The 27916-nt window shown below is 39.5% G+C and overlaps 1 long non-coding RNA gene across 1 annotated transcript; it reads right to left on the bottom strand.

Moving 5' to 3' along the window:
• Positions 1-27900, bottom strand: LOC117827963. The gene is made up of 5 exons (XR_004634305.1): positions 27694-27900; positions 25040-25152; positions 13228-13348; positions 688-827; positions 1-580 (listed from the first exon to the last, which is right to left on the bottom strand). It is a non-coding gene; the product is annotated as an uncharacterized LOC117827963 (long non-coding RNA).
• Between the last annotated feature and the right edge of the window lie 16 nt (positions 27901-27916).

Genomic DNA, 27916 nt, shown 5'->3' with positions numbered 1-27916 from the left:
TATGAGTTTAAAGCAGGTCAGTCATTTTTTTTATTGTGAAGTGAGTGTACTAAAACAAACCTTTATATAAGCACGCCGTTGTTGTTCTGCTGTTAAGAGAAGGCTGTATTCTTTTAGAGCCACAGGGACAAATTGAGGCTTAAGTCAAAGACACTGAAGCCACTGTCATGTAAGACCAGCCATTAACTTCACATTTAACCATGAAATGAAACCCCAACAGGAGACAACAGATCATTTCAGGTCAGGATGCTGGAGCTATGCCTCTCCTCTCCTTTACCTGTTGGGCTCCTCAATTAGATACTTCATATTTTATACCTGACGGATGAATACACCTTATGTTTATTGCATGGATCAACATGCACAAGTGCAGAGACGGAGACATGGGCAGTATACACCCTATGCATAATATATCAAAAGACACACTAGCACAGGCATGGAGATGTGTTCTGCACAAGCACATACACAACACCCCATAGCTTCTCTCCTTCTCATTCACTCTGATTGACAATATTCCAGTCCAAACCCCTGTAGGTATCATTTGCAGGTTCATTCGCCCACACTGTCAAGTTCCAATGTTTGCCTGAAACGAGAAATGAGATAGGAGTCAACAGCAAAAAAACAACACGGCAACAACTCAGTGTACTCAGGGCAGCTCTCTATCTGCCAACCCAAGCCTTGGCAACATACCCCTGCTCTAAGATGGCAGCACCAACCCTGTGGTGAAGCAGAGTTCCCTGTTTGAAAGCTGATCAGACCCTCTCTCCATGTTGTGTTGTGTGGCAAGACACCCACTACTTTGAGGTTAGCCCAGTTTTTGAAACTCAAGCCTGGAGGGAGAAAGAGAGAGTGGGTGAGAAAGTGTCTCCTGTTGGACCAACCAACCCAGTGACAACAAGTCTAAATTTGATGTGAAGTACTTTAATGACTATCTAGAAAAACCCTAGACTTCATTTTGGGTTACTGAGCACTCACATTTCAATTGACAAACATAGAAGATAATGCTTGTTATCTACAGCCCTTCTAGTTGCTCTAGTTGCCTTGTTTCTTAGGCACACTGGTGCTCCATTTCGGGCCTAATCTTCTTTTTCACTGTACATGGTGCCATTAAGCTACATTTTCATTCCTTTTCATAGCTATGCCATTGATAGCCAGATCTACAGTCCCCTCCAAAAGAATTAGAACAGTGAGGCAAATTCCCTTATTTTTGCTGTAGACTGGAAACATTTGGGTTTGACTCCAAAGGATGAACATGAGACAAGAGATCAACATTACAGCTTTTATTTAGAGGTATTTACATCTGGATCTGATACACAACTTAGAACATAGCATTATTCGTAAAGGAACACCACATTTTTAGGTGACTATTGGAACAGATACACATAAAATAAAGACTTAATATCTTGTTGCAAATCATTTGCTTGCAATAACTGCATCAAGCCTGTGACCCATTGACATCACCAAACTTTTGCATTCTTCTTTTGTGATGCTTTTCCAGGCTTTCACCACAGCCTCTTTCAGTTGCTGTTTGTTTTGAGGGTTACTCCCTTCGGTCTCCTCTTTAGCAGGTAAAATGCATGCTCTATAGGATTTAAGTCTGGAGATTGACTTGGCCAGTCTAAAAGCTTCCACTTCTTGCCCCAGATGAACTCCTTTGTTGTTTTTGCAGTTTGTTTGTGGTCATTATCTTGCTGCATGTTGAAGAATCTCCCAATCAGTTTGGTTGCATCTTTCTTTAAAATGGCAGACAAAAGGTTTCTGTAGACTGCCGATTTTGCTGCTGCCATCATGTGTTACATCATCAATGAAGATTAATGATCCCGTCCCAGAAGACGCCATGCAAGCCCGAGCCATGGCATTGCCTCCACCATGTTTCACAGATGAGCTTGTATGTTTGGGATCATGAGCAAATCCTTCCTTTCTCCAAACGTGAGCCTTTCCATCACTTTGGTAAAGGTTAATCTTTGTCTCATCAGTCCATAAAACTTTTTCCCAGAATGTTTAGGGCTCATCTCTGTACTTTTTGGCAAAATCTAGTCTGGCCTTCCTTTTCTTTTTGCTAATGAGTGGTTTGCATATTCTAGTGTAGCCTCTGTACTTTTGTTCATGAAGTCTCCTGCGAACAGTAGATACTGATACCTTCACTCCTGCCCTCTGGAGGTTGTTGCTGATGTCACCAACAGTTGTTTTAGGGTCTTTGTTTACAGCTCTCACGATGTTACTGTCGTCAACTGCTGGTGTTTTCCTTGGTCTCCCCGTTCGATGTCTGTTACTTAGTACACCAGTGGTTTCTTTCTTCTTCAGAACATTCGAAAATAGTTGTACTGGCTATGGACAATGTTTGTGCAATGGCTCTGATTGATTTTCCATCTTCTTTCAGCTTCACAATTGCTTCTTTTTCACCCATAGACAGCTCTCTGGTTTTCATGTTGGTTACACCTCTGACTATAATTGCAGTCTGCACAGGCAAAACCCAAATCTGAAACTGGGCATAGACATTCAGCGCTATTTTTTGTTTGAATAATCAACGTAATAGGACACACCTGGGCAACAAGACATACCTGTCCCATACGTGTTCCAATAGTTTTGCTCACCTAAAAATGTGGTGTTCCTTTACAAATAATGCTATCTTCTAAGTTGTGTATCAGATCCAGATGTAAATAAAAGCTGAAATGTTGATCGCTTGTCTCTGTTCATCTTTTGGTGTCAAACCCAAATGTTCCAGTCTACAGCAAAAAATAAGGGAATTGGCCTCACTGTTCCAATACTTTTGGAGGGGACTGTATCTTCCCCTAAAATCAAAATCTGTAGATTTTTTTTCCCGAATGATTGCAATGCAACTACTGCTGAACTGTCTCTAAGATGTCAAAACTTGGATGGACTTGAATTTTTCAAATCTCAATGAAAATAACACTTTTTTTTTTTTGGACAACCTCACCCTCTGGTGCTTCTCAGTGCATTCTCGATGCTTACAAATGTCAATTCATCATAATGTTGGGGAGATTTTTGACAGTTCATTCAAATCTGATAAACACATCTCCTCTGTAGTTAAAACCCACTATTTTCAGCTAAGAACTATCTGTGTCCGTATGACTTAGAAAATGATCCATGCCTTCATCACATCAAGGCTGGATTACTGTAATTCTCAATTTTTGTTTTGGATCGGTTGTCTTTGAAGCATCACAAGCTTATGCAAAATACTGCTGCATGTCTGCTAGCTGTGAGAAAAAGGTATGACAACATTACACAGATTTAAGCTCCTCTTTATTGGCTTCCTCTCTATTTTAGGACTGGTTTTAAAATTGTGTTGATTGCTTTGAAGGCATTAAATTAATTGCCACCTTCTTATCTCAGTGATCTCTTGAACTACCACACTCCATTTAGGCCACAGAGGTCAACATCAAGACTTAAAACCAGAGGAGATTGAGCCTTTGTGGTGTTTGCTCCTAAGCTTTGAACAGTCTATATGAGGTCTGCTCAGTTACTTGACATTTGCCAGTCTCTACTACAGATCCATCTCTTCTTGATGGTCTTCAATCGAAGTTCACCCTGTGTCGTACTGTATACCGCATTGTCAAGCATATCATTTATCATAACATTCTTGGTTTTATCTTGGTTCTTAATTCTATTTTTAATCTCATACTTTATCCAGTATTTTTAAGTACAGCACTTTGGTCAACGTGAGTTTTTAAATGTGCTAAATAAATAAATAAGACTTGACTAAGTCTTTTATGTGTGTGGTCATAAAACCACTGATTAGACAAAAACATATTTGAGTTTCTTTTAAATTAAAAACGAACACATCATCTTTCTTTTCTTCTTCCTTCTAGCCAAACTATCAACAGTATGTAGGCTTCATGGTAGCTAGCAACAGGTTCAGTGACCGTATCTGATGAAGTCTGTACTTTTGTCAGCAGCTCATCCTATAACTCACCAGAAACTCTGATTCTTTCTCATTTTCCCCTTGAATATCTTCCTTCTTTTTCCAATTTTGTCACAACATTAAGCCCATTCATTAAACCCCAAGTTGAACAAATATAACTTATTTAAGCAACAGTTGGTCCCGGACAGTAAGTGACCTTTTGTGCTATATAAAGGGACCTATAGTATGTTCCATGTTTGTTGAAAAACTAGCCAAAAATAACTTGCTAGCATGTACTTGTTAGTGCATGTAGAGGATTGTTTACTTCAAGCTAAGCCAGGCCCACCAAAGAAGGTCATACTATACACTAAAAGGGTATATTCAACAGCAAGGCATGCTGGTAGCCCATGGGTATGACTGAAGCTGGGAACTGTCATTATGTGTATGGATATGTGTCAGGAGAAAAAAATGACAATTCATGGACACCGAATAACTGCACATAACTCACAGAACTAGGATGTTTTTGTCTAAAAATACTGTTTTTTGTTGATGTTTTTGATCTGCAACATTTTAAGTTATGCCACTTCAAAATTATGTCTCAATAATCCCCTGGACTAATCCAACTATCATACCCCAGTATAATGTGTTCATTTCCACTGCAGAGTATAACCACAGTATAACTGTTAGGATTCTTTCCAAAATCATGGGTGCACAATTTGGTTGCAATTATAATCCAGAGCTGCTGTAAATGTGTAGATGTTCCCTCTTTTACCCAGGCGCAAAGTTCACCAAGTTTTACAAAAATGGGGCTGATATATTTATGTAAAGTTATGACAAACACATAAACAGTAAACAATAACCTTGCTACAGGAAACAAGGAGTACAGCTACTGTCTGAGTACTTTTATGGTCCTTGTGTGACTGTTTGTGTTGTAGTTTACTTTTGATGTCATAGGTCATGAAGTACTATTTCACTGTAACAAACAAAGATGCAGGGCATTCAGTGTGCGTGTCCACTCCAATGCATGTACAAATCTCAGTTTCAGTGGAGTCAGGGGTTGACACACTCAACTCAGGCCTAGCTGCTACGCCTTAAGGCTCCCAAACAAAAGCAATCCTTGTCCATTTGAAACGTTATCTTGTTGACTGCACTCCTGCTATACTGCTTGGTCACCTCTTTCATTTGGCCTTTCATGAGAGTTATGAGGGGAGACTTGACAATATCCATCTCCTCATGCACTAGTAGGTCTAGTGCTGCACAGCATGACTCTGCTCCCCTTGAAAAAGAGAAAGAGGCTTTCAGTACAACTTGCCTCTCACAGTAAGTGCATTCATCTTTATTTCATTCTATTATGGCGTATATTTGACTTGATCATTAAATAACTAATGCCCTGACCAAAAAGTGGCTTATCCCACATAAGTACTGAGGCGTCCACGCATTCACAGTGGGCTGGGCCATGTGATCTGCATGAGCTAGACTACTTATTAGCAATCTTCAGCATAATCTGAAAGCTTAATGACTTGTACTGAAAGTCCTTGTTTTACACAGGTTGCTTAAGTGCTTGCGTTTAATTTTTCATTCTGCATTGACTTGTTGAGGATGCACATAGGAGTCTGTGAGGTTTGTTTAACTGCTCAAACACTTATTTTCATAGCAGATTTACTCCTCATTTTACTGACGTATTATTTCCGACACCTATGGTTAACAAAGTAAAGTGCTTCCATGATATATTCATGCTTAAAAATCCAACTGTGGACGTGACATAGTAAGGTGTGTGACATTAAGTAGCTGACATTTGGGATCAAGATCAGACTGACATGACCTTATTTGTCCTTCACATACCAACCTTGTGAATGACAGGAGGCGTAATGCACCTGAAGTAAGCACGCAATAGTCTGCTACCAATGATTCAACAGGTATGGTGTCAAATGTAGGCAAAAGCACTGAAGTTCTTGTTTCCTTTGTTTACTTCTGGCACTTGCAACCAGATGTGTTGCCCCTTACAATAAATTGCTTCACATCCACAGAAATAATTTACAACTTCACTTTTAGCAATAAACAAAAGATGTATGAGACACACTTTTAATAACTTTTCAAAAAATCTACAAAGTGGGCAGCATCCTATACGCCAGCAGGCCCAGTATACCAGTGTAAAACACAGCGACAGGTATTTTGTTTCACAGTGTTTTACCCAGATGATAGTACTAGCTAAATTATAACCATCACCATCATCCATTGCACATGATCAGAAATTTGCCCCAAGCATTGGGTATTGCAGTGGCAGCTTCACTGCATAAAGCATGCTGTGATATATAGTGACGCAGCCCAGGATGGATCAACATGCAACAGCCAATCAGCAGAGGTGTGTGGTGCAACTCTTGGCAAATTAATCACAGACAGTGAGTCTGTACCTAACAACTATTAAAGTTGACAAAGGCTGAGCTCAACCCCTGTACCGGTGCTAAAAAAAACAACAACCAAAAACCTGGAGGATCTCCCTGGAGGATCTCCCAAATAATTGGTGATATGAATGGGTATGGCAAGGTCATGCTGAACAAGACGGGTTTTGGAACATGTGCTGCCATCCAGACATTATCCTTTTCAGGTAAGACCTTGAATATTTCAGAAAGACAATACCAAACCACATATTTCATATATTGCATTAGCATGGTTCAGTAGTAGAAGAGTCCAGGTGTCAAGCTGACCTGCTCACAGTCCCAACTTGTCCCCCACTGAAAACATTTGGCACATGAAACAAAAAATACTACAAAGGAGATCCTTTAGCAGCTGAAATCCTACAGCAGGCAAGAATGGAACAACATTTCACTTTCAAAAACTCCAGGAACTGGTGTCCTTGGTTCCTGACAGTTTACAGAGTGTTTTTAAAAAAATAAAAAAAAGGTGATAAACAATGGTAAACATGCCACCTGTTTTGAAACCTGTTGCTGGATCAAATTTTGATATGATGTCTTTGTACTGTTGTCTTTCAAATAATGGTTTTAAATAATTTGCACATCATCAAATTTCTTTTTATTAAAATCCTCACAGCATCTTTACCTTTTTTGCTCTTTATTAGGGTTGTGAATGACACATAGAGAAGGTCAAAATTACAGTAAAGGTTACTGATCAATAATCATGATATAGTGGTTATATTCTTAACCCCCTTTCTAGGAGACCCCCTGATTTTGTTCTGAATCTGAAGGATCCTACCCTGGAAATTGATAGCATCTATTTTAATGCTTTTCCTAACCTTTTTATTCTTCTTTGGGAGAATAGTTTTAGTTCTGTTTTTCCCCCTTGGACCTCTTCATCTCTCCTGTGCTCCTGGTGTAATCTGTCTAGCTATCTGAAGTGAGGGAGCGGTAAATGTGAGAAAAGCAGGGGGAGAGGTGAACAGTAAAGCTGTATGTTTACATTTAACATCTCATTTGGGGCAACACAAAAACTTTAGAGTTCCCAACAAATCTGCCTCTAAAAGACTGCCTGAATTGCCTCTACTTTGAGCCAGCCCTTAAATTATAGATCTGTGAGTGTGTGTATGTTTCAGATTTTAAGATAGAAGTTTAGAGGAAAGTTAAGGAAACAGAAGATTAGGAAACTATGTGTTTATATTATGTCTTTGTGGATAAAACTGTCTTGGTACATGAATAGGCCTAGACCCAATGCGCCACTGAATACTGGCTGTGCATTGTGAATAACCTCATACATCGTCGACTTCACTATGAGACACAAGTTTATCTCACATGTAGAGAAGCATCAACAAAACCCAGCCACTGTAGTGTGCAAGAACTTCAACTGAAATAGAATGGGGTTCAAAGAATGAAAACTCATCATCATAAAGCCTTGACATGAGATAGAGCACTGATTTGTTCCTTTTTTTTGCATCATGCATGCTGTTAAAGTAGAATAAAAGAATGTGACTATAGTTTCATTTTTCAAAGCTGATAAGACAGACAGGGCCAGAGGAGACCATCAGAACAGTAATGAGTAAGATATCATTCCACACAAAGCGTGAGGCTGAATGAAATCAGTTTCCTGATTTAAATCTGTGTTCAGCTCTGAATCCAACAGCTTTTGTTCACTAGGGAATAAACAAACACAACAATGTAATTACAGTATAATTTAAAGTGGAGCATAAATAACAGCTATTTTAGCGACAAGTTAAATAACTCAGTTTTATTATGTTACTGCTGTAACAAACGTTTTATAGTGCAAGGCTATTACAAAAGTTTATGAGAAAAAAAATGTTTTTATGTGACTGCTTGTGCTTTTAAGTGTTTCAACTCATCTCCAGTCAATAATGGTAATGTACATTTAAATACGAGTTGTTTTTATGCTTCTGTGCAATGACCTCTCCTAATCATTTTATATATTGATTTATCTGCATACATTCACCTCCTGCACTGTGGACCAGATGTGCTTACACTGCTGCTGGGGAGTGAACCACTGGAACTCCACTGTCTACAGTACTTTTCTGGAAAATTCAATATGAGAAAATGTTTTAAAGCTTTTTAGAGCTTTATACCGTTTGCAGCTGCCAATAGTTGGGTCTGATTAAGTGTTTAAGTTAATTTTAGACTGTCAAAGAAGTAGAGTTTCAAATATCGAGGTTAAGCGGCATAGTCAATTAAGTCAATTATTAAAAAGTCTAATATTTTTTCTTAAGATTAGAACTATCAAATTAATCCCTTTTATTTAGATATATGGATATATTTAATCTCCAATGTATGATTAATCTTGATTGGTATATTTTCTTGTTGGGAAATTTCGTCAAATTCCTTGGACTAAATGCAAAGTCTGTGGTAAATTCTTTGTTACACATCTTTACATAATTTATGCGCACAGCAAAGGATTTCATCATGTTTAAGCAGAAGAAGGTGCTCCTGAAGGAGTGAAAGAAACAGACTGAATACCTTAAGCTAGGTATTCTGTTAGAACTAAAACTAAACCTCCCCAGTGCCACCAGTTTGTTCCATGAATGTAATTATTTTCCTCCTAAACTCATATTGTTTTTTGAAAGACAATGTTCCTCAAGCAAAGCCTCCTCTAATCGTTCTTCATCATGTTTCCTGACTGCTCCTCATTCGTCTTGGCAGCATAGTGCTACTGGAAGCCTATCCTCAGGCTCTCAGCGGAAACAAGCCTCACTCAGAGTGATGAGGCTTGTTTTTTTTTTACTATGTTACCCGGTAAACCAAATAAAAAATGCATGAGAGTTTTATGCAAGGTATTAGAGGGACCCCTGACAGTGGCTGTGCTGGGGATGCAATCTGCCTCTTTGTACCAGATCCCTTTCACCCCTGCTCTTAGCAGAGGGCTAAAAGCTATGCTGTCTTGTTAGACTGCTGCGAGCAGGTCACAATAGCTGACAACGTAACTTTGAACTAGTATAGCCGACTCTCTCTTAGTTTCATTATTGCATCCCCCAAAGTAGATACATTTTTGACTGTGCCATTTAAGTCTGTCTTGAAACATTACACACATAAAATAATTTGCAACCAACATCACTGAAAAATAAAGGTGTAGTTCCCAAAATTGCAGTTCCTTGAGTTGCCCTTTAAAGATGGCACTTAAGGTAAGTCAATGGCTTAGCCTTCCAGTGTGCCCCATCTCAAAAGCCAGACTTCACAGCCTAATTCTAAATGTTTACAGACTGGTATGAAAAATGTATGAGATCCTGATAGCTAATTTCAAAACTAATTGTGAGGTAAATCTTTATACTGTTTCAATACTATTATGCATATAAGGGCCTGTGTCCACTAAAAGCATTTTGTGTGTTAGTAGTACCTATTAATGGCTCGAGCACTGACAGCTAGTGGCGGTGAGGCCCTGTTGTATCGCTCAGGATCGCTAGGATTCTTCCACAGCATCAAAGCCAAATTTACATGCCTCAACGTGGCCCAGAACTCACCAAAATTTGTCCCAAATTCATCCCATTTATATATCTTGGGGCTCTTATATTCAGGAAGTGCAGACATTTGAGGTATACCTGCTGCGCCCATCAGGGTTTTCACTGTTTTGGACACTGTGCTAAATCTTTTAGGTTATTAAAACCTTAATATCTCTTACATACAATGTTAGATCAGGACCAACCCTTACATGTATGATTACTGTCCCAGGCTTGATGGGTCTGTATGCAAATATTCACCTATATCTTATAGGGCCCCCTACTGGCAACAGGAAGCCACATGACTTACTTTATGGTGAAATGGTTCTCCTGTTTTGAGTGTATTTATTTCAAATGTGCTCAGAGACGGCCTTCACACCTTCATAAAGCATCAGGGGGTCAGACTGTGACCTGTCATTGAAGGGTGTGTCTCTGGCGACGCCTAAAAATTTGATGTCTCGCCATTAAAGAGGAAACATTTATAGCTCCTTCATACAGTGTTCAAACTGTTTCAAATTGCATACGCATGATCAGGGTCCACCCCTCAACACACCTATGGGCTCATTTATCTACTACAGCCATAGCGCCACCCACAGGAAATACATGGTACTGACCTTAACATACAATATCCAATCTCTTCCAAATTTGACATGATTCATCATGGACCCAGCCTGAACTCACCTATATAGTAGTATGCTCACAGTTTCAGCCTAGGCCTCATAAAGTGCAGCACAGCAACACCTGCAGTGCATCAGGCGGTGGCGTACATCAGGCAGTGGTGCACATCAGGCGGTGCTTGTGCGAGGGCCACACGCCAGCACTATGTAATGTCACCTCTCCCTCACTGTCAAAATGTAGAACTGAGCTGACATCAACTTTGTCAACAGCAATGGTGGAGGAGAAAACAATCCTGGCAGTCACTGTCAACCCAGCCAACACAATTCCTTGCATGTTTGCAAAAATTAGCAAGTGTCAGAATCAATGGAGGGATAATCAACATTGTAAACAGCGAATATGGCTGAAGAAGCTATCCAAGCTGTTTTATACAAACTGAATGATGTACTTACAATTTTACAAGAACAAACAACTGCACTTAGCGTTTACACTGCGTTTCTCAGATTGCTTGTTGGTCTAAAACTTGCTTCCATTGGTACTTCCACATTCTGTGGAAAACACAATGTTAAACTTGCTCACTCATTAGTGAGTTGATTAGCAACAGATTGTTCAGCTTCAGTAGCATGGTGTTTTCCAATCCCTTACTCCTCTACAGTGCCCCCTCTCTTCCAAATTTGTTCTCTTGTAGTTCCAGAAAACCAGTGTGGCTACACCTTAAATGCTAAAATTATGGCTTAAATAAAGCTGTTAACAAAGCAGTGTTTTGTCACAATGGTTACAGTCCGAATTTATACAGGTCACAGTTAGATCTGTAATACTCTAGTGAAACAATATGCCAAAGGGTCACCAATCACATAATTTATTCACTTAACTCCATAACTGACACCAGCCACCTTTGTCATAATGGTTTAAGGGACTATGTGGTTATTTGGCACAGCGTCTAACCAGTTCCAATCCGCCCTCCTCTGCTGGGCCAAAGTTGATACAGAGCCATCAATTCCATTAAGCACTGGCCTGATTCACAAAACTAAAGCTCCCCTTTAGAGAAGGTATCTGAACCTGATAAGAGCTGGCAAGGAAATAGACTGAGTTGTAATTCATGATATGCCACCGTCTCAAAGTTTCCCTACCCACCTTGTCCCAACAGATAACTTCAGACAGTTCTACTTTGTGACTTAATTACAGACTGTGGTAAGTCTGAGATAAAGTCAGCTTGTACAGAGGGATTTCGTTTGTCCTAGACTACAAGAATCTAAATAGGTCAGGGCAAATATTGAGTGAACATATTGATTTCTTCAACTGTCATAATAAAAAATACACTGGCACCTTTGCTCCTATTACCTTTATGATTCTCTTGGTTGCTCATTCACTATCCTGTATGGTGAAAAAAATGCAGCTTATTTCCCAACAATGCAACACTGTGCCAAGCTTGTGTCTTAATTAGTGTTTTGTGGAGAGGAGCTTATCCAGTGCATTCAAACATTCCAATGAGCTTCTTTGCCAATGTGCAGAGGCCCCCATTAGCATGCATGACATTTTTCTATGTCAGTTCAGAATATGTTATACATTGCACCAAATAGAGAACACATTGTAATATTGATATACAAAAGCAGCTGCAGGGTTGATGCTTTATGTTGCATGAAAGCTGAAAATAGGGTGAATATTTAGAAAATAATCCCCCAAATATTACAAAGGTGCAATAATACCAGCAGTAATAAACAGCTGTGCCAGTTCTCTATAAGAACACATGCAATAAAGACCGAATAGAAGTATTGACCTTAATATTTTTAAATTAAGTTTTTATCATTCATCCTCAGCCAGCAAAAATATTCCATGGAAGTATAACACCCATCAAGATTAGGGCTTGCATCACCCCTGATTACCTGAATCAATATGGATTCACAAAGTCCATATTTGATTGAATTTCCAGCTGGATTCAGTTTAATTCAATATTGATAATACATCCTCATGACGTTGATGCTGTTACACCCACTCTATTCAGTTAAGCAACAATAATATGTTGTAGAAAAGTAAAACTCAGACATACGGTTTATTTACAGTGTTAATTGTTACAGCCCTGCATGTCAGTAATTTCAAGTTCTGGTGCAAGAGATTAATTGATCATTGTACACTGATGCACAATGCACTGTCAATTCAAGCCTTGGGCTTTGTCGTCTCAACACTGTGTTTCACTTCTGCATACAGATTTGGAATGGCCACTTCACTCAAAAGTTTACATATCAGTAACACATACATTGTCATGGTTTGGATATATTAAAAAGGCCTTTGAAGCCAGCAATTTAAGCACTTATTTGTACTTTTTTGTATATCTGATGCTCTTTTGATGTATTGTTGTTTTCATTTTAATGCTACCATGTATTGTTTCCATCTGTGATTTATCTTTATCGTCTTTATCAACACTCTGTTTTGACCTGGCGGGGACTACAGATGGAAATGAGTCTTATGGCTAACTCTGGCATACTTAAATGGATGCTATGCTGAAATTGTCATTAATATGCACTGTCCCTTTAAATAAATAAATGATAAAATAATAAAGTATCAACAGTGTTGGATATCTGGGTGATGCCTCACTAAATAGTTCTGGAGACTTGTGAAATTTCCAAAATATTGCAAATTCATAAGTCCTTACTGGTCTCCAGTTCTTCTCTGTCTTTAAGGCTTGTGCTTTAAGAGTTGTCCCAATTATTGTTCTGGATTTTAGGCTGGCCAATCAGTTTTCAAGCCACCCCTGGTGGTAGAACCTTGGGACCACCAAATACATACTTCAGGGACTACAGCAACCTGTACAACAATTAGAAGAAATTCACAGAAGCAGCTTTAATAATCATATAAATGTTAAACTCACAGTGGTGCCGGTAGCTCAGGTATCATCAGTGTTGGTTGGGCGTATCTTGTTGAGGCAAGGAATTCTTTTTTTCCTTTGGCAATCCATCAGATAGTTGTTCAGTTATTTCAGGATCAGTCCACTTCAGAAACAAAACATAAGGATATGCATGAAAAAAAAAGGTGACAGGGGGCAAAATAAAAGTAAAGCAGTTCAACAGAAAATACAATGACTGTGTTTGGAAGCAAAACTTGCTTCTTAGCTTGCTCCAGGTTTATAAAGGGAGTCAAAGAAATCAATAAAATCAAGGTAGACTGCAGACTGGATTTTGTCTGTTAAATCTATAGTTCTTCTCGTAGAGCCCTGCAGAATAAAACATAGGTCCCAGACTCCCCAAATAGCTCTCATTTGAACCAAAAGTGCTGCTTTCACAAAGCATAAGTGGAGTATTTTGCCTTATCTCATACTTCCAGTCTTTTAATCTTCTTGAGGGTTTCTTAGCATTCATATGTAAGCACTGCCAAGAGGAAAAACATTAGATTCTGAGGGTAAATACCGATTCAAACATTTTCAGATGAGTTGTTGAACATGCTTGACTGAGAGAGCTATTTCCTCTTAAGAAATATAATTAACAAAAAAAGATTAAATCACATGTGCCAACACACACACACACACAGACACACACACACACACACAGACACATACACATACACGCACACACCACAGGAGGTTTATTATATTGGAACTAGAACTTGAGATTCAGACGTATTTAGACTGGACAAGTCTGTCTTTTCTACTCGGCAGATTAAATTGTTATTTTTTTGTTTTGAGATGAGAATGCTTCAGTTCAAATACATGATAATAGTCTGAAGAGATACACAGGAGGTTAAAAACTTAAAAGTGTAGATAGGCTGTTTGTGTGTTGTTGTGTTTTAAGGTTTTCTCTCAGTGTCTACATGTTTTCAGAAAACTGAAAAAACTAAACTTGGGGCTGGATGTGGAACACAGCGTTCCCAACACACACTACACAAGCATATTTGATAATCTCCTTGTTTTTGCTTGTGTACAGATTGTTTTTTTTGGACAGAGAAATGTGCTGCAGCAAACTTTAAATTTAGAATGATGTCAGGCTTTTATGACTTAACTCTCTGTGGAGTGCCATCATTTTATTTCTCGTTCTGAATCCAACTATGAATGACAGGTTTAGGTGTTATTTCCTGAAATATGTACTTGATTTTTTTTCACGGTTTCCTAATTCTGAGATCTTGTTCTTATGATCTAGAAAGTAACCAAATTAAAATAGAATAAGCCGTCACAAATGTCTGCTACCAGCGGTTCATTACACAAGTAATTTTGTCAGTAAACAAATTCATATTTGGATGAGATAGGGCAGTAAATGAACAGTGTCCAAAATCTATGAAAGTTGTCCCTCAGCTGTATCATCTTGCATTTTGAGTTTGGGTCGGACACACTTTCCCAGCCCCCTATTTTGCAGATGGTGATTAAATCTTTAATTGTCAAGGGGAGGCGGGACCGCAGAGTAGGGAGAGAAAAAACTGGCAAACAGATTTTTAATTATGGCCCACTAAATTAAGATACCCACATTCAGTCCCGTATCTCCAGCTGATCTATTCCTCTCCCCCCCTCTATCTCTCTCTCTTCCCACTTCAATGCCCCACAGCTCTGATTGTATTACTCATTCAGAGAGATCATCCGTCATTTTCCAGTCACCGTACAACATGGCTGCATATCATTACGGTCTAAGAATGAGGGAGGGGGGAATGGAGAGATAAAAAGTGAGGAAAATTGGAAATAGTTCAAGAAAGAACAAAAATGTACTTATATATGAGGATTCCTTCACTGTTGCATCCCTGTCATATGAGGGAGACAGACATAAATCCGTATATTTGAGAGATGACTAAAAGCTCAGGCTGGACATTGCTGGATGATTGCATGAATGTCGCAGTGGAGTGTCATCTCACACTGTGCAAAGCTCACAGGATGTGCTCACGCTGTATGGTCTGACGTTTGTCAGGCATGACCTTTGTGTTCATGCTTTGTGAGTTACATCGGGACAGAGCATTGATAATGTTCAATTAAGTTCAATAGTGTTTATATCTTATTTTTTGCAGGCACAATCAGGAAAAAAAACAAACCCTGAATTTGGGGAAATCTCCTCCGGTTTCACTGTACAAGAGTACACTTTCGGCAAACCAAAATTTGAGCCAGAAATTGGTTCAGTCAGGAGCAGCTGATCGAACAGTGATCAGTTCTTGTGCCCTCCTGAACACTGCGTGGCAAATGACATGAAGTGGAGCTGAAATTCAGTCTGAGTTCAAAATCAGTCATGCAGCTAAAAACTCAAGTTGCAAACTGCCTCAGTTCACTCAGTGTACGTGCGAGCCTATGTTCACACACACTGTAAAAATATGTTTCCATGTTAAGAACACATTGGTCAGTAGTTCCCCAACCTTTCCTGCAGGGCTTCCCTTTAGTAGGTGGCAATATATTCAAGGCTTACCTTCTACTCATCATACACTTCAACACATGAACATACCTTTGCCAATATATTCCTGTATCTTTAGAATTATTTGGAACATTATCTGCAGAAAATACAGAACTGCAACTCCAGTGCATGACATTGAACTGAAAATCCAACAAGCAACTGTTACAAAGAGAGCAAATGAAAGTCACACTGCAACATTTAACTGAAAGAAATTCTAACACTGGTTTAAAAAGTGTATGATTCAGCTGTTTATACTTGAAAATATGACTTCAGGGTTTGAAATACAGCACAAAACTGAATTCAGTTTTGTGGGAAAAACATGCTTGCATCAACATCCTTTGTGCCTCAGTCAGCCCCTCAGGCTGAAAACCATTCTGCTCTCAACATGTCTGAATTCCGTTGCCTCATCAGACATGAGGACTGTGCTCAGAGAATATCATTCTCTAACATTATTCACCTCTACCATATCTGTGGATACATAGTCCGGCAATGCACACGTCTTATCAACATGCACAGCAAGCTCCCATCAGGCGTAAATGTAATTGTGCGTCCGTAATTGCCTTTAAGACAGCGTGAAGCTGCGCCCGTCAAGAGATCAGAGCAGTTTCTGTAATCCAGCACACACACATCAAGACAGCCAGCAGAATGACATTGATGTCTCTGGGACATCTTGTCAGTGAGGCAGGAGTGGAAGTGACATATAGCGTGGTGTTAAAATGTCTGCCTGTGTGGAGATTGGAGAAAATACCCTCCCAGGAAGGAAAAACAGCATCAGTCCAGACTCTAAAAAACCTATTCATGTGACAGGGCCCTCCAGTTGCCGTATTGACTTTGTGAGGAACCGAGCAAAGAAGGAAGTCAAGTGACGCGGATATAACCAGGAAAGCCTATTCAATGAAGAGGCGCCATCTTGTTCTGGTACAGAATAACACTCTTATTTTGTGCTGATTTTAGTGCCCCCTGTGGACAAAGGGGAGCTCCTATACCATTTACATTTCTGTCAAATACATTACTCACAACAGATCTTGTTCATGTAGAGGCTTTGAGCTTATTCTTAGTCTGTTTCATAAGCAGTGAAAAACTTTTCAGAGTACATTCAATCTCCTGTGTTAATAACAGAGGTGCAAAACCTGCAGTACCTTGTGTTTCCACTTGAGGCAAGCTCATATAGCTCAGGAATGCTCATTAGGTCTCCATGTTAAAACACATCTATCTTTTCCAGCAGCATAAACCGTGTTTACAGCCTGGTTTAAAAAAAGATACAGTTTTGCTCTCTGGCTAATTTCTTTATTCCTAAAAACTGTGCTGTGGGTGATTTGTACGAATTTAATTTTAATCTAGGGCTGTCAAAGTTAATGTGATAATCACGCGTTAACGCAAATTCCTCTTAATGCCACTAATTTCTTTTTAACAAGCAATTACAGAACAATGGTACTGTGATAATGACCATCGGCACATCCTGTGGGAAGTTGTTAGTATTAAATGTTAGCTGTAAATTAAGTTACAAACATAGTATATTGAGTCTCAAATACCACTTGCTTGATGTAGAGTGCCCTCCTCCCCCTCACCAATGGCAGGCTACATCAGATAGTTTGCTAAGGAGACACCTGGACAATTCTTCAAGCAACAAACTTTTAACACGATAGTTAAATGGGTGGCTTCAGATTGCAGGCCGATAAACGTCATCGAGGATGAGGGTCTGCTTGAAATGTTGCACTTAATGACTGCACTTATGAATTGGCTTCAAGAGCCAGCATTGTAACCAAGATCATTTGATTCTTATATCAAGACAAGAATTGCATTCCATTGTTAATATGAACTAAGAAACCGTAAAATTGTTTTTTTTAAACTTGGGATTAACTATCGAAATTATAGGATTAATCATGATTTTTTTTTTAAATAATCGTTTGACAGCTCTAGCATTAATTTAGCAAGACTGACAGGTTGGAGTGTGGCTGTTTGTAATGAAACTTAAGACCCGCGTCATCACTTCTTAGCCAGTATCTAGTTTGGTTGAAAGTTATGGTTAGAATAGAGATGGTATATACAATATGTTGACTGCCATCATGGAATTCATAATGTTTCTTCAGAAATATCGCAGAGACAACATTCATGCTTTACACAGTCTGATTAAAAAAATTAGCATGTGGTGAAGTCAAAGTGCAGAATGACCTCTAGCCATAAGGAAGAACCTTAACTTCAACAATACACTCCATTAGAGCATAAATTAAGGTTTTACCTTGACCAAACCAAACTAAGTGGTTTCTGTGCCTGGAATTAATTAACCACTTATTCTATCTATGGCCTAAAGCATCTTTAGAATGAAAATGTTTTATACTTGTCTACAAGGAGACCCAGAGACACATTTACTGACAGGGCTATCAGAATGATCAGAATTTGATTATTTGATCTGAATTAGTGTGTTATTAGCCAGTAAACTGCTTGAAGAATAATGTATAACTGTTGTAATCTGTACCACTGATACGATTACCTGACACAGTTCATTGACATTAAGATAGGTTTCAATTCAGCCAATACTTTTTCATCTTATATGAAACTTTCTTCAAATTGAGTTCATGTTTTATCACAAACATTTGCTCTATTCACTCTAGTATTTCTCCAGAGTATGTGAAATTTAGGGTGCTGCGTACTTCACTGACTCCAATTAAATCTTGCCACTCTGGACAGCAAAAACTTGAAAAACAAAGCCACTATCCCACTGACTTCACCTTGGTTTACCAAGGAGAGACGGGTATTACAAAACTGGAATAGCAACAGAACCAGCTTCTGCTCACAATTGTCATGAAGACAGTAATATCCCTACCCTGTATTTTAATCTGAATATGTTTTACTAAAGATTCTCTCTTTTCTGTTGAAGTCAACCAAACCAGAAAACCATATCCACCATTTTGTATCTGCCCCAAGAGTGAAATGTTGTTTTAGACAGGTAGAGTGAGGACAGCCTGCTGCAGAGTTTTGGTCATCAGTGTGGTCATTAAGCAGACAGTAATGGGCCATGAGAGAGGCTGTTCTGCTCTGGCGCGGGGCCGGCCGACCTGTGGCTCACAGCAACATTATCGGCCGACCAATCGCACCATTATGCCCTTGATGGAGGGGAACTCTTTATGTGTCTGGATGAGAGCGAAAGGGTTCCCAGTGTGTCCCAAATATGCTGATTAACAGCAAGCAGGTGAGTAAGAGGGCACACTCATGTACATAAGGAGGAGCTCAGGTTCACCAGTTATGCAGATATTCATTAAGAGTTTATTTTGAATCTGTTTTCATGCTCATGAGCCAACATTAAGTAAACTATCAGGTAATATTGCCAGACTTCATGACAGAAATGTTCATATACTAAGTGAAATGTTTCTACCTTCTTTGGCTACATTAAGAAATGGTGACATCTGGTCCCAGCTTGGTTTTTGCTGCACCTGTTTTCGCCTATGAGTTTCCTTTTTTCCATCATTTTATTTCATAGAGGAAAGCTAAAGGTCACAGGCATCTGCATGCGGCATGTAGAGTTGAACGTGAAGGATCAGGGTGGAGGAAGAGACAAAAATTGCGTGTGAAAGGATGACAGAAATGCATTCGGCACTACAAACTCTAATGACAGTAAATGTCAGCTCAGCCACTCACTGCTGCCACTCCTTCCATGTTTATTTCATTTCCTGCCACAGACTTGTCTGTCGGTTGACTCCCTGTGAAAAGGAAATGTGTTTCTTTTGCCTAGATGCCTAATGAGGCAGTTTTCTTATGAAAGCAGAAGAACAAAAAAAGAGAAAAGTCATGTCTTTGCGATTGTTTCAGGGAAAGAAATAAACCAGCAACATCGATCGATGACAGCCCAGCAATCTCAGCCTGCTCATTATTTCTTTACCCCATCTGCCCTGTGTTAGGCTTTTGCTGAAATATAGTGTACAAGGACAAACCCTGTTTGTCGCTGGTGTTCATGCATTACAGAAATCAAATGACAACAATACGCAGACTTCAACGACATCCAAATAGGAAAAAGATAAAGTATACATAGTTTTCAAAAACCCACCCAAAATCTTCAACAAACCCCCTCTGTACCCTTGAAGTTATCGCTTGCCCAGTGGTACAAGTTTTTGATGGCCAAGCATGTAGCCAGCAGACATCACAACACTCATTAATCTTAGAGTGACTTTCCTGGTGGGAGTTAGGGATTTGCTGCCTGTTATGTCTCTCTCATCATCTACTGAGCGCTCAGTCCTGCTGTCAGCAGTGGTCTGAAGAAGCAAAGAGGAGGGCGGTCTCCATAGAGGAGGATGTGGGCAGCACAGGCCCACAGCAGCATCTAGGACAACAAGACAGTTGGCCATACAAACTATCCTGAGAGACAGACAAAAAACTAGCTGGTGGAGTTCAGTGATTTTTTTGGGAAAACTGCATGAGAGACTCCACATTTTGTAGGGAGATATAGTGCACCGGGGCATCTCCTTTCAAAATTCAGATTATCAAAAGATGGTTGATTTCACAGTTGGGGATTATTTCCTCCCATTTCGACCCGCTCCCCCCTCATGCAATCTGCTTCATCTGTTGTCCTCTGTGTCTCTTATTAGGCTCTCAAAGAGCACACAAAATGTTTTATTTGCCAGCCAACCAATCAGAGCAGGAGGCCTGGATATGCCACTAATTGTGGTCAGTTGGCCAGCTCTTTAGATTGTTGCCAACACAAATGGAGCTCAAAATCTCATCCCCACACAACACACTTCCAACAAGAACCCTAAAACACAAGACATGAAAAGCAAACAAATATGTAGGGCCCACATTACCTGAATCTAAAAATATACTATGAATCCTTCTTGCACATAGAAGCCATTTTAAAATAAAATAACATAATTCAAAGCTTCCTTTTGATGAAAAAAAGGCATTACATTTTACATTCATAGACTTAACATTTCATGAAATTTCAAAAGCCTCCAATCCTCATCTTAAAAATGTAATTAATGTTAGAAAATATAATGATCTGTACATCAATGTTGTACAGGAGAGCCAAATTCGTCACACGTTTTTTTAGTAGTCAGTCATATTGATGGATTTGTATGTCAACAGCAGAGACATTCAGAGGTGAAATGGTCTTTTTCCAGCACAGTCTCAGCATGCCCTTGTATATTGACCTTTTGTTCAATCCATCAATTACCTCCCTGTTCTTAAACTCATTTATAATGACTGCAGAAAAAAACTCAAGAGTGCGTGCTGTAGCTCAGTACACTCCCATAAAAACAAGTATGGTTGCAGGATGGTTCTGCACACGCCTGCACCTTTACACAGTCTTTTACACAATGATTAATGATCAGGCTTCAGTGGGTCCACTCCTCTAAAGGTTGCTTTTCAAGCCAGGACTCATGTCTCCCCATCATGACTTCATGCACATAAGCAAGTGCACTCCCACGCTCATGAGAATATTTGTAAGAATGTCTGCCAAAACAGCCTTGTTGTAAAACGTTCTGCCAACTCTAGCGTGCAACATGGTAGAATAGCTTGAACTCTGATTTTAACATTATTTGACATCAATGAGCAACAAGTTACATTTAAAAAGATAATATGACAGACCACATTTAGAACATAACCATGTACTATTATAAAAATTTAAGATAACATTTGAAATGATGCAGTGCTACACAGAAAAACTGATTTGTCTTATGCATGGGTTAGCAAACGATCAACATGTAGTCCCAGCTACACAAACCTTTATAGACTAATGAAGTGCATTTCTAAATGGGACCAGAATAAGATCAAATCATCCTCATTGAATAATATCTGCAATACATATACAATAAAAGCAAGGCCAAAGGCAACCATATAATACACATCATATTAAATCACACCACATTAAGAAGTTCTGGAATATTTAAAAAGTTTATGATTGCCCTTCCTTCTGTTCACAATGCTGCAAAAATATTAGGTTCCAGTAGCATCAGTAAACACTATCTATCAATCAACCTTTATTTAATCTGGAGATCGTGGCAACCTCTTTTAACAATGATATAGAGTCAAATTACAGAAGCGTTTAAAACACAGACAGCAAAGAAATAGAGAAAAAAGAAAACATGATTGAAGGCCATTATGTCATCTAATGGGATAAGTTCTTACATGAGTGGAAAAGGTAATAAAAGTAAAATAAAAACATGGTGTATAAGATAGAGCATAAAATGTACTCAAATTATTAAAAGGACCAGTAATTTAGATGATAAAATTGAAGGTAAATTTATTTGAAACAGTCACAAAATTAGAGTAAGTGGCCTAAAATCAAATTTCTAAAATGTCCAAAAGGTAAAATTACATTAAAGTCAAGGAGCTGCTGTAATTTGTTTCAGGACTAAAATAAGTATTTTCCAGTTCAGACCAAACATAGGAACATGACAAAGTAACTGGTTTGAGGAGCACAATAAAGAAGATTCAAGAGGTTTGGCGGTAATATTCCTGTAAGAGCTTTATACAATGTAGCTTTATCTGTAATATGGAGGATATTTTTCATATTACTCTCAATCTATTTGGAGAACATCAAACTTATGAGTGGTATATGGCTGACCAGTCACTGGCAGAGAAAAGATGATGAGAGATAGGAAACAGCTCCTTCTGTGTTTCAACATCCCTCACTAGTTTCTGCTCTAAGTGGAAGAGACATCAACTAAATTGAAGAAAACAAACATGAAGCAGAAACAAACCACAACAGTGTTTGGGTTGTCCTGCAGTGTAACAGGACTGGTTGAGTGAAAAGTAAATGTCCGCAGACAAGTTATGCAGAAGAGGACCTTACAGAGTTGCTCCTGTTATTTTCTGCATCTGTTAAAGTGCCAACACAAAAACACCAATGTTAAGACTTCAGCATAAATGACGATGGTCAGTTTAATGTGATTTATTGCAATAAAGCAGGCTAATGCTAAATGTGACTTTAAACCTTTCTATTAATGTTAATTCAACTAGCAAGGCTGATAAGAACACTGCTACCATGCAAGTGTTACTAACTGTTGAATCTAAGGGACTATTTCTTTAAGCTGCAGACATAAATCCTTTTTTTTTATCAAGTTCTAAATGTTTCGGCATTTCTGCCTTTATTAGATAGGACAGCTGTAGTGAGACAGGAAGTATGGGGAGCAAAGAGCAGGAGAAGACATGCAGCGAGTGGTCGAGGCCTGTAGTCGAACCTACAACCTCTGCGACGAGGACTATAGCCTCTGTATATAGGGTGCGCTTAGACCGCTAGGCCGCTGGCGCCCCACATAAATCAAATTTAAACCAATAAAATCATTTTGAAAATCAATCCTTAGTGTTAACTCATTGTTATCTTTAGTTGGTATTTGTGTAATAGGCAGCATAGTGTATAGTGAATGGGTAGCTATAGGATCATTGACAGGGTAATCTTTGTTGATCAGAGGCAACAGCTCAAGCTAAAACCCCTGCTAGTCTTATTGCTAATTAAGCTAACAGGTTGTTGGATGTAGCTTGGTAGTTCACCTACAGAAATAACGTCTATTACTAAGATTTTTTTTCCACCTATTCATTTATTTAATTGAATATTACTTTAATTTACTGTCTATTTGACTTATTTATCTTTTTATCAAGTGTGGAGTACAAATTCTGTCCATCTCTACCAGCTAACAGCTAGCGATGGCTGAGGGATATTGTTCCTCATCGTCCAGAATGCCTTAATGACTACTGGAACACAGATTTCGCCTTGATTTATTCATGAATAGCAAATACATGTCAGATGTTTGAAAAATGTGTTTAATATATCCAAAAGATTTATGAAGGCTGATGCTAAGATGGAAATTAATGCACAGTATAACATGTCAGTTCTTTATGGACCATGGACTCACAAATACATGGACCCAAGGCCAGATGTGTAACGCTGAAGTGATATTTCACAACGAACCTCCATGAAAAGCTTCCTTTTTGAATAATCACACCAGTCAGGTCCATCAAACGCTCACTATTATTGAATAAACCGAGGACATTTACTTTTGAATTGTTGATGCATCACTTTGACCCTTGGAAATGAGGGCGAGGGTGATTTGTGCACAAAACGTTAGGCCATTGCTTATGAGCAGCAAAACAAACATGACAATAAATAGCTAATTTAGGACCACTTATTGTTCATGTAAATACAGGTATAAAGAGATCCATGGCAGCTTGCCATGATGAATCGCCACTTCATACGTGAACCTTTGAAAAGTCTTGTGGAGAAAGCCATTAACTGAGCTATGATGCTTGTCACCCCGCATTTGATCAATGCTTGGATTTTAAAGCCTCTTTTAAAATGTCACATCTATTTAATATCACATTATTCACCAGATAGAGTCCAGGCCTTTAAAGGTTTTCAAGCCATCCATGGCGGAGGAAATTTCCCTCCCATGAAAATCAGCAGAAAATGCCACCTGAATGGTAATTTGTATATTGAACATCAAGGACTTTATGCCATTTTAAGTGTCCTTCTCAGAATGCTGAATAAATGAAAGGAAATGTGTGTTTTTGCCTTGAGGTTCCCATTCAAGGAAATCCCATCTCATCCTACATAATGGAAATTTCAATTTGCAAACTGTATGTGTAGCATTTTAAGAAATATAAAGAACCTCTACAGGGGTTGTGTGAGACATGCTACTCATGATTTAAACGCATTGATGTGCATACATGAATATGGCATTGAGACCTTCTTTGCTGCTATTTTACCCTGGCTCCTTCCACTATATGAAACCAGACAACTTAACACTAGAGGGCTCACATGCATTGCCATTCAGCAGAGCTCCTCTTTGTTCCAGCATTTGGGGAGGTTGTTAGAAATCTCCTGCTATCACACAGATGACTGTCCAATGTATTATTGATTACACTTTATTGTGCCGAAACATCCCTTTTATATCCGCGGACAAAAACTGCTGAGAAAATAGAATATTACATCTGAATTCATAAGCAACACTGCATCAAGTCTCATGACACCAGAGTGCAAACTGAGGACAGCGCTAACTCAGACAGTGGATTTCCTTGAAATTTTCAAGAATTTTGAAGGATGAAAGTAGGTTAAAAAGAACAAAGGGAAGGATTGTTTTCAGGGAGGCATTTGGTGTGCATGAGCATGGATGAAAGAAAGACACAAACACTGATAAGTATAACCATGTCTGTTTGTGTTTCCTGATGTCGTCTTGTAAAGTTGGGGTGTTTATGTGCTCGCTCTGTCACACAGAAGAGCAAGTCCTACTTGGTAGCTGTGCATGTGTAAGCCGTTGCAAACCGAGCAGCTGGTCTCCCCTGTGGGAGTCATTAGCAGTGAAGCTCATCCTTTTGTCACACACTCCAGTGTCTGTCCCTCACCTCTCAGCCCAACCTTGGGGCCCATCATGTTCCTCCATTGCACACCTGGCTTTGCTTCCTCCTTTCCTTCGACTTCAAGGCTCCTCTGGCTGGCTGCTCCCATAGAAACTGAGCTAGATAAATAGAAAGAGGGCAAGAGAGGGTGAGTGAGCAAAAAAGAGACAGGGGGGAGAAAGGAACACAGATAGGGAATGAGCGGAGGGAGAGAATACGGTCTGTCAGCTCCCTACCACCTATTATCAGAGTCCTGGAGGACACTCTTACCACATACATACCTCTCTTTGTACAGTTAGAGACAAAAAGAGAGCTTACTCTTACTTTCTTCCTCCGCACTGGTTCCCAAGTTATTTCCTTAAACCCCTTGCCTCCACCATCCAAACAGAATCTAGCCGGCCGGCCTGACTTCCTACATTCTTGCTTTCACTCATTGCTTTTCTGCAGTCATACCACAGGGAGAGTCAGTTATATGAAAGCCTCCTCTTCTCCCCTAATCTCAGCATGGCAGAGAGGCTGGAGCTGGCTCTGCTTCAGATACACAGACCCCCTCTTGCTCGCCTCTGCCCAGAAAAATCTCTACTCATGGCTACCACTGACAGTGCGCCAACATGTGCTTCACACCAGCTCGCTAATCCCAAACTCTTCTCTCGTTTATAGCTCATCTTTGACCCTTGCATGTTCTTATTAAGATGTGGAATCAAAATGTTTGTCTGGCGTCTCTTCAGGGTTTTTGAAAGAGATACCTGAAAGTGCACCAGGGTGCTAAGAGGTGCATTGTAAAGGAGAAAGGGAGTTAGCAGGTGGTTGGATTCAGGGATGAGTGCTATTCCAGGAACTCACAAGTTCTCCAGCGGGCATTTCCCCTGCCTCATCTATATCAGATAAAAAAATAAGTGCAACCAATCCCTGGGGTGGATGGTTTGAGCTAAATAATATATCTTTCCTGTCAGGCAGCTGACTTGGAAATCCTATTATCATGGCTCTTAATTGCAGGAAATTAACTTGATTTCTGAGCTAGCCTTCCTGTCATATCAACCATGCTCGCTTGTTGTGGTTTAGGATCTATCCCAAGAGGACTGAGGCCATTCCTCACTGGATCCACACGGAGACAGTGCAGATTGGGAACGAAGTCCCTTTATGGATTTTTGCTCCAAATAAAGTGGCTCATTCCCCCTGAATGGCCATGACCCCAACACAATTAACCTGGCAATTTGTCACTTTCAAGGGCATCCGCTGGGAGTTTGGGGAAATTGGCCAACTCGTCATCATCCTTCAAATGCTGTTCAGTAATGTTAGAGAGGAGAGATGATAGATTATTACCTCTCCTTTTAATCACTCCTTTTTCCTACAGCAAATTCTACAGATTTTTTTTTCTTCAATATGCTCACTTGTCCCTACACAGATGTTTGAGGAGTCTTAAGTCCCACAGTCAAAGCCTTTACTTAAGAATCACTGTAGACTCTCCTTTACTAGCCTTTTAATCACTTCTGCTGGAAGTGCATGTGGAAGGCAAAGAGACACGGACCCTCCCAACTGGATGAATGAAAATACCATCGATTTCCTATGAAGGCACAGTGCCAGGCCTGATGCACAGGCGCACAGGGTGGATCAGGTGTTAATGAATATCAATGTTAATTTAATGAAGGAGCTGAAAAAAGGGAAGAAAGCAAATCAGAGTAGACTGAGCAGAAAGAAGAGCTTACAGAGTTACTTGAGCAGTTAAATGCATTTAATCTTTAGAAAACACACAGTTATGACACCAGAGTTCATTGAAAAATGCAGCATTGTGACAAAAAAAGCCAATTAGGTCTTTCAGCAACGTTTTTTCTGTAAATATTAACATAACTTTAGAAGTCCAAGTAATACCCCATAGCTTTCCTTAGCTACTTGAGACACACAGGAGCTTGAACTTTATCATTGCCTTTCTTGTTTGGCCTTCTCCCTCTCCAGTGGAGAGATAATCAGGGTGTCAGGGTGAAGTTGTCTCAACACACACCAGGTCAAAGCAGACCGTCCTACCCTCGCTCTGAAACCATTGTTAATTCTCTCCTATTTTACACCATTGATCTCCTGCCTCCTAGCCCAAACATCCAAGTCTTTGTGGAGCTGTTAAGCTGCTCCTACTGCTGGACTTTCTGTCTCTCTCTTGCAAACAGAATGTTGATCCCAAATTCCCATGAACTGCGAAATGGAGTGAAAAAATCAAGCCAGTCCACTTTGAATGACTGCTGGCTTGGGGGTTATAACCAGACTAGACACAAATGTGACATTGCTTGTGAGATGATGTTTTACAGAGAGAGTTTCTCTGTTGTGTTCGGTGGAAACATCAGAAATGACATTCAGCAAAGGCCCCTTGCTGGCTCTTAAATGCACCTTCAAAGTACTACAGGGTGAATAACAAAACAAGCCATTTGTCACTGCCTTGCAAGAGACATTGAGGGTATTTTGAGCCGACAGCCCTATCAACAGGATGACATTGTGTGACCATGCATTGGAAAACATAAAAAATGGCTTTTAAAAGTGGTTCATAGATGTGTCATTTTTGAGCAAATGTGCAATTATTTTTGGGCAAAAACATTAGTTAGTTTAGGCAATTAAAAAGTCAAAATCTCTGCTTTGTTGAAGTATAAATACAGATCTGAAATTGTGAAAATTACCTTGACTCTTGGAGAGGAAATAAGAATACAACTTCATGTTCATGTCCAAGTCATGTTCTGTGTGGCCCCTCCTCTCACTCAAACACTATCCATAAATATTCGACATAGCTGATAAATTAAGCTCTACAAATCCTAGTGCTTTTATGGATGTCAGTGTGACAATCCCATTGCTGTCATCTTACTAGGTACAAAGAACCACTCTCCTGAGCAGCTGCTCGTTTGG

Source organism: Notolabrus celidotus, chromosome 16 (genome assembly GCF_009762535.1).
Source record: "Notolabrus celidotus isolate fNotCel1 chromosome 16, fNotCel1.pri, whole genome shotgun sequence".
Taxonomy (NCBI): domain Eukaryota; kingdom Metazoa; phylum Chordata; class Actinopteri; order Labriformes; family Labridae; genus Notolabrus; species Notolabrus celidotus.
Note: the sequence above shows the minus strand (reverse complement) of the source record. Positions and strands in the feature narration are given on the sequence as shown.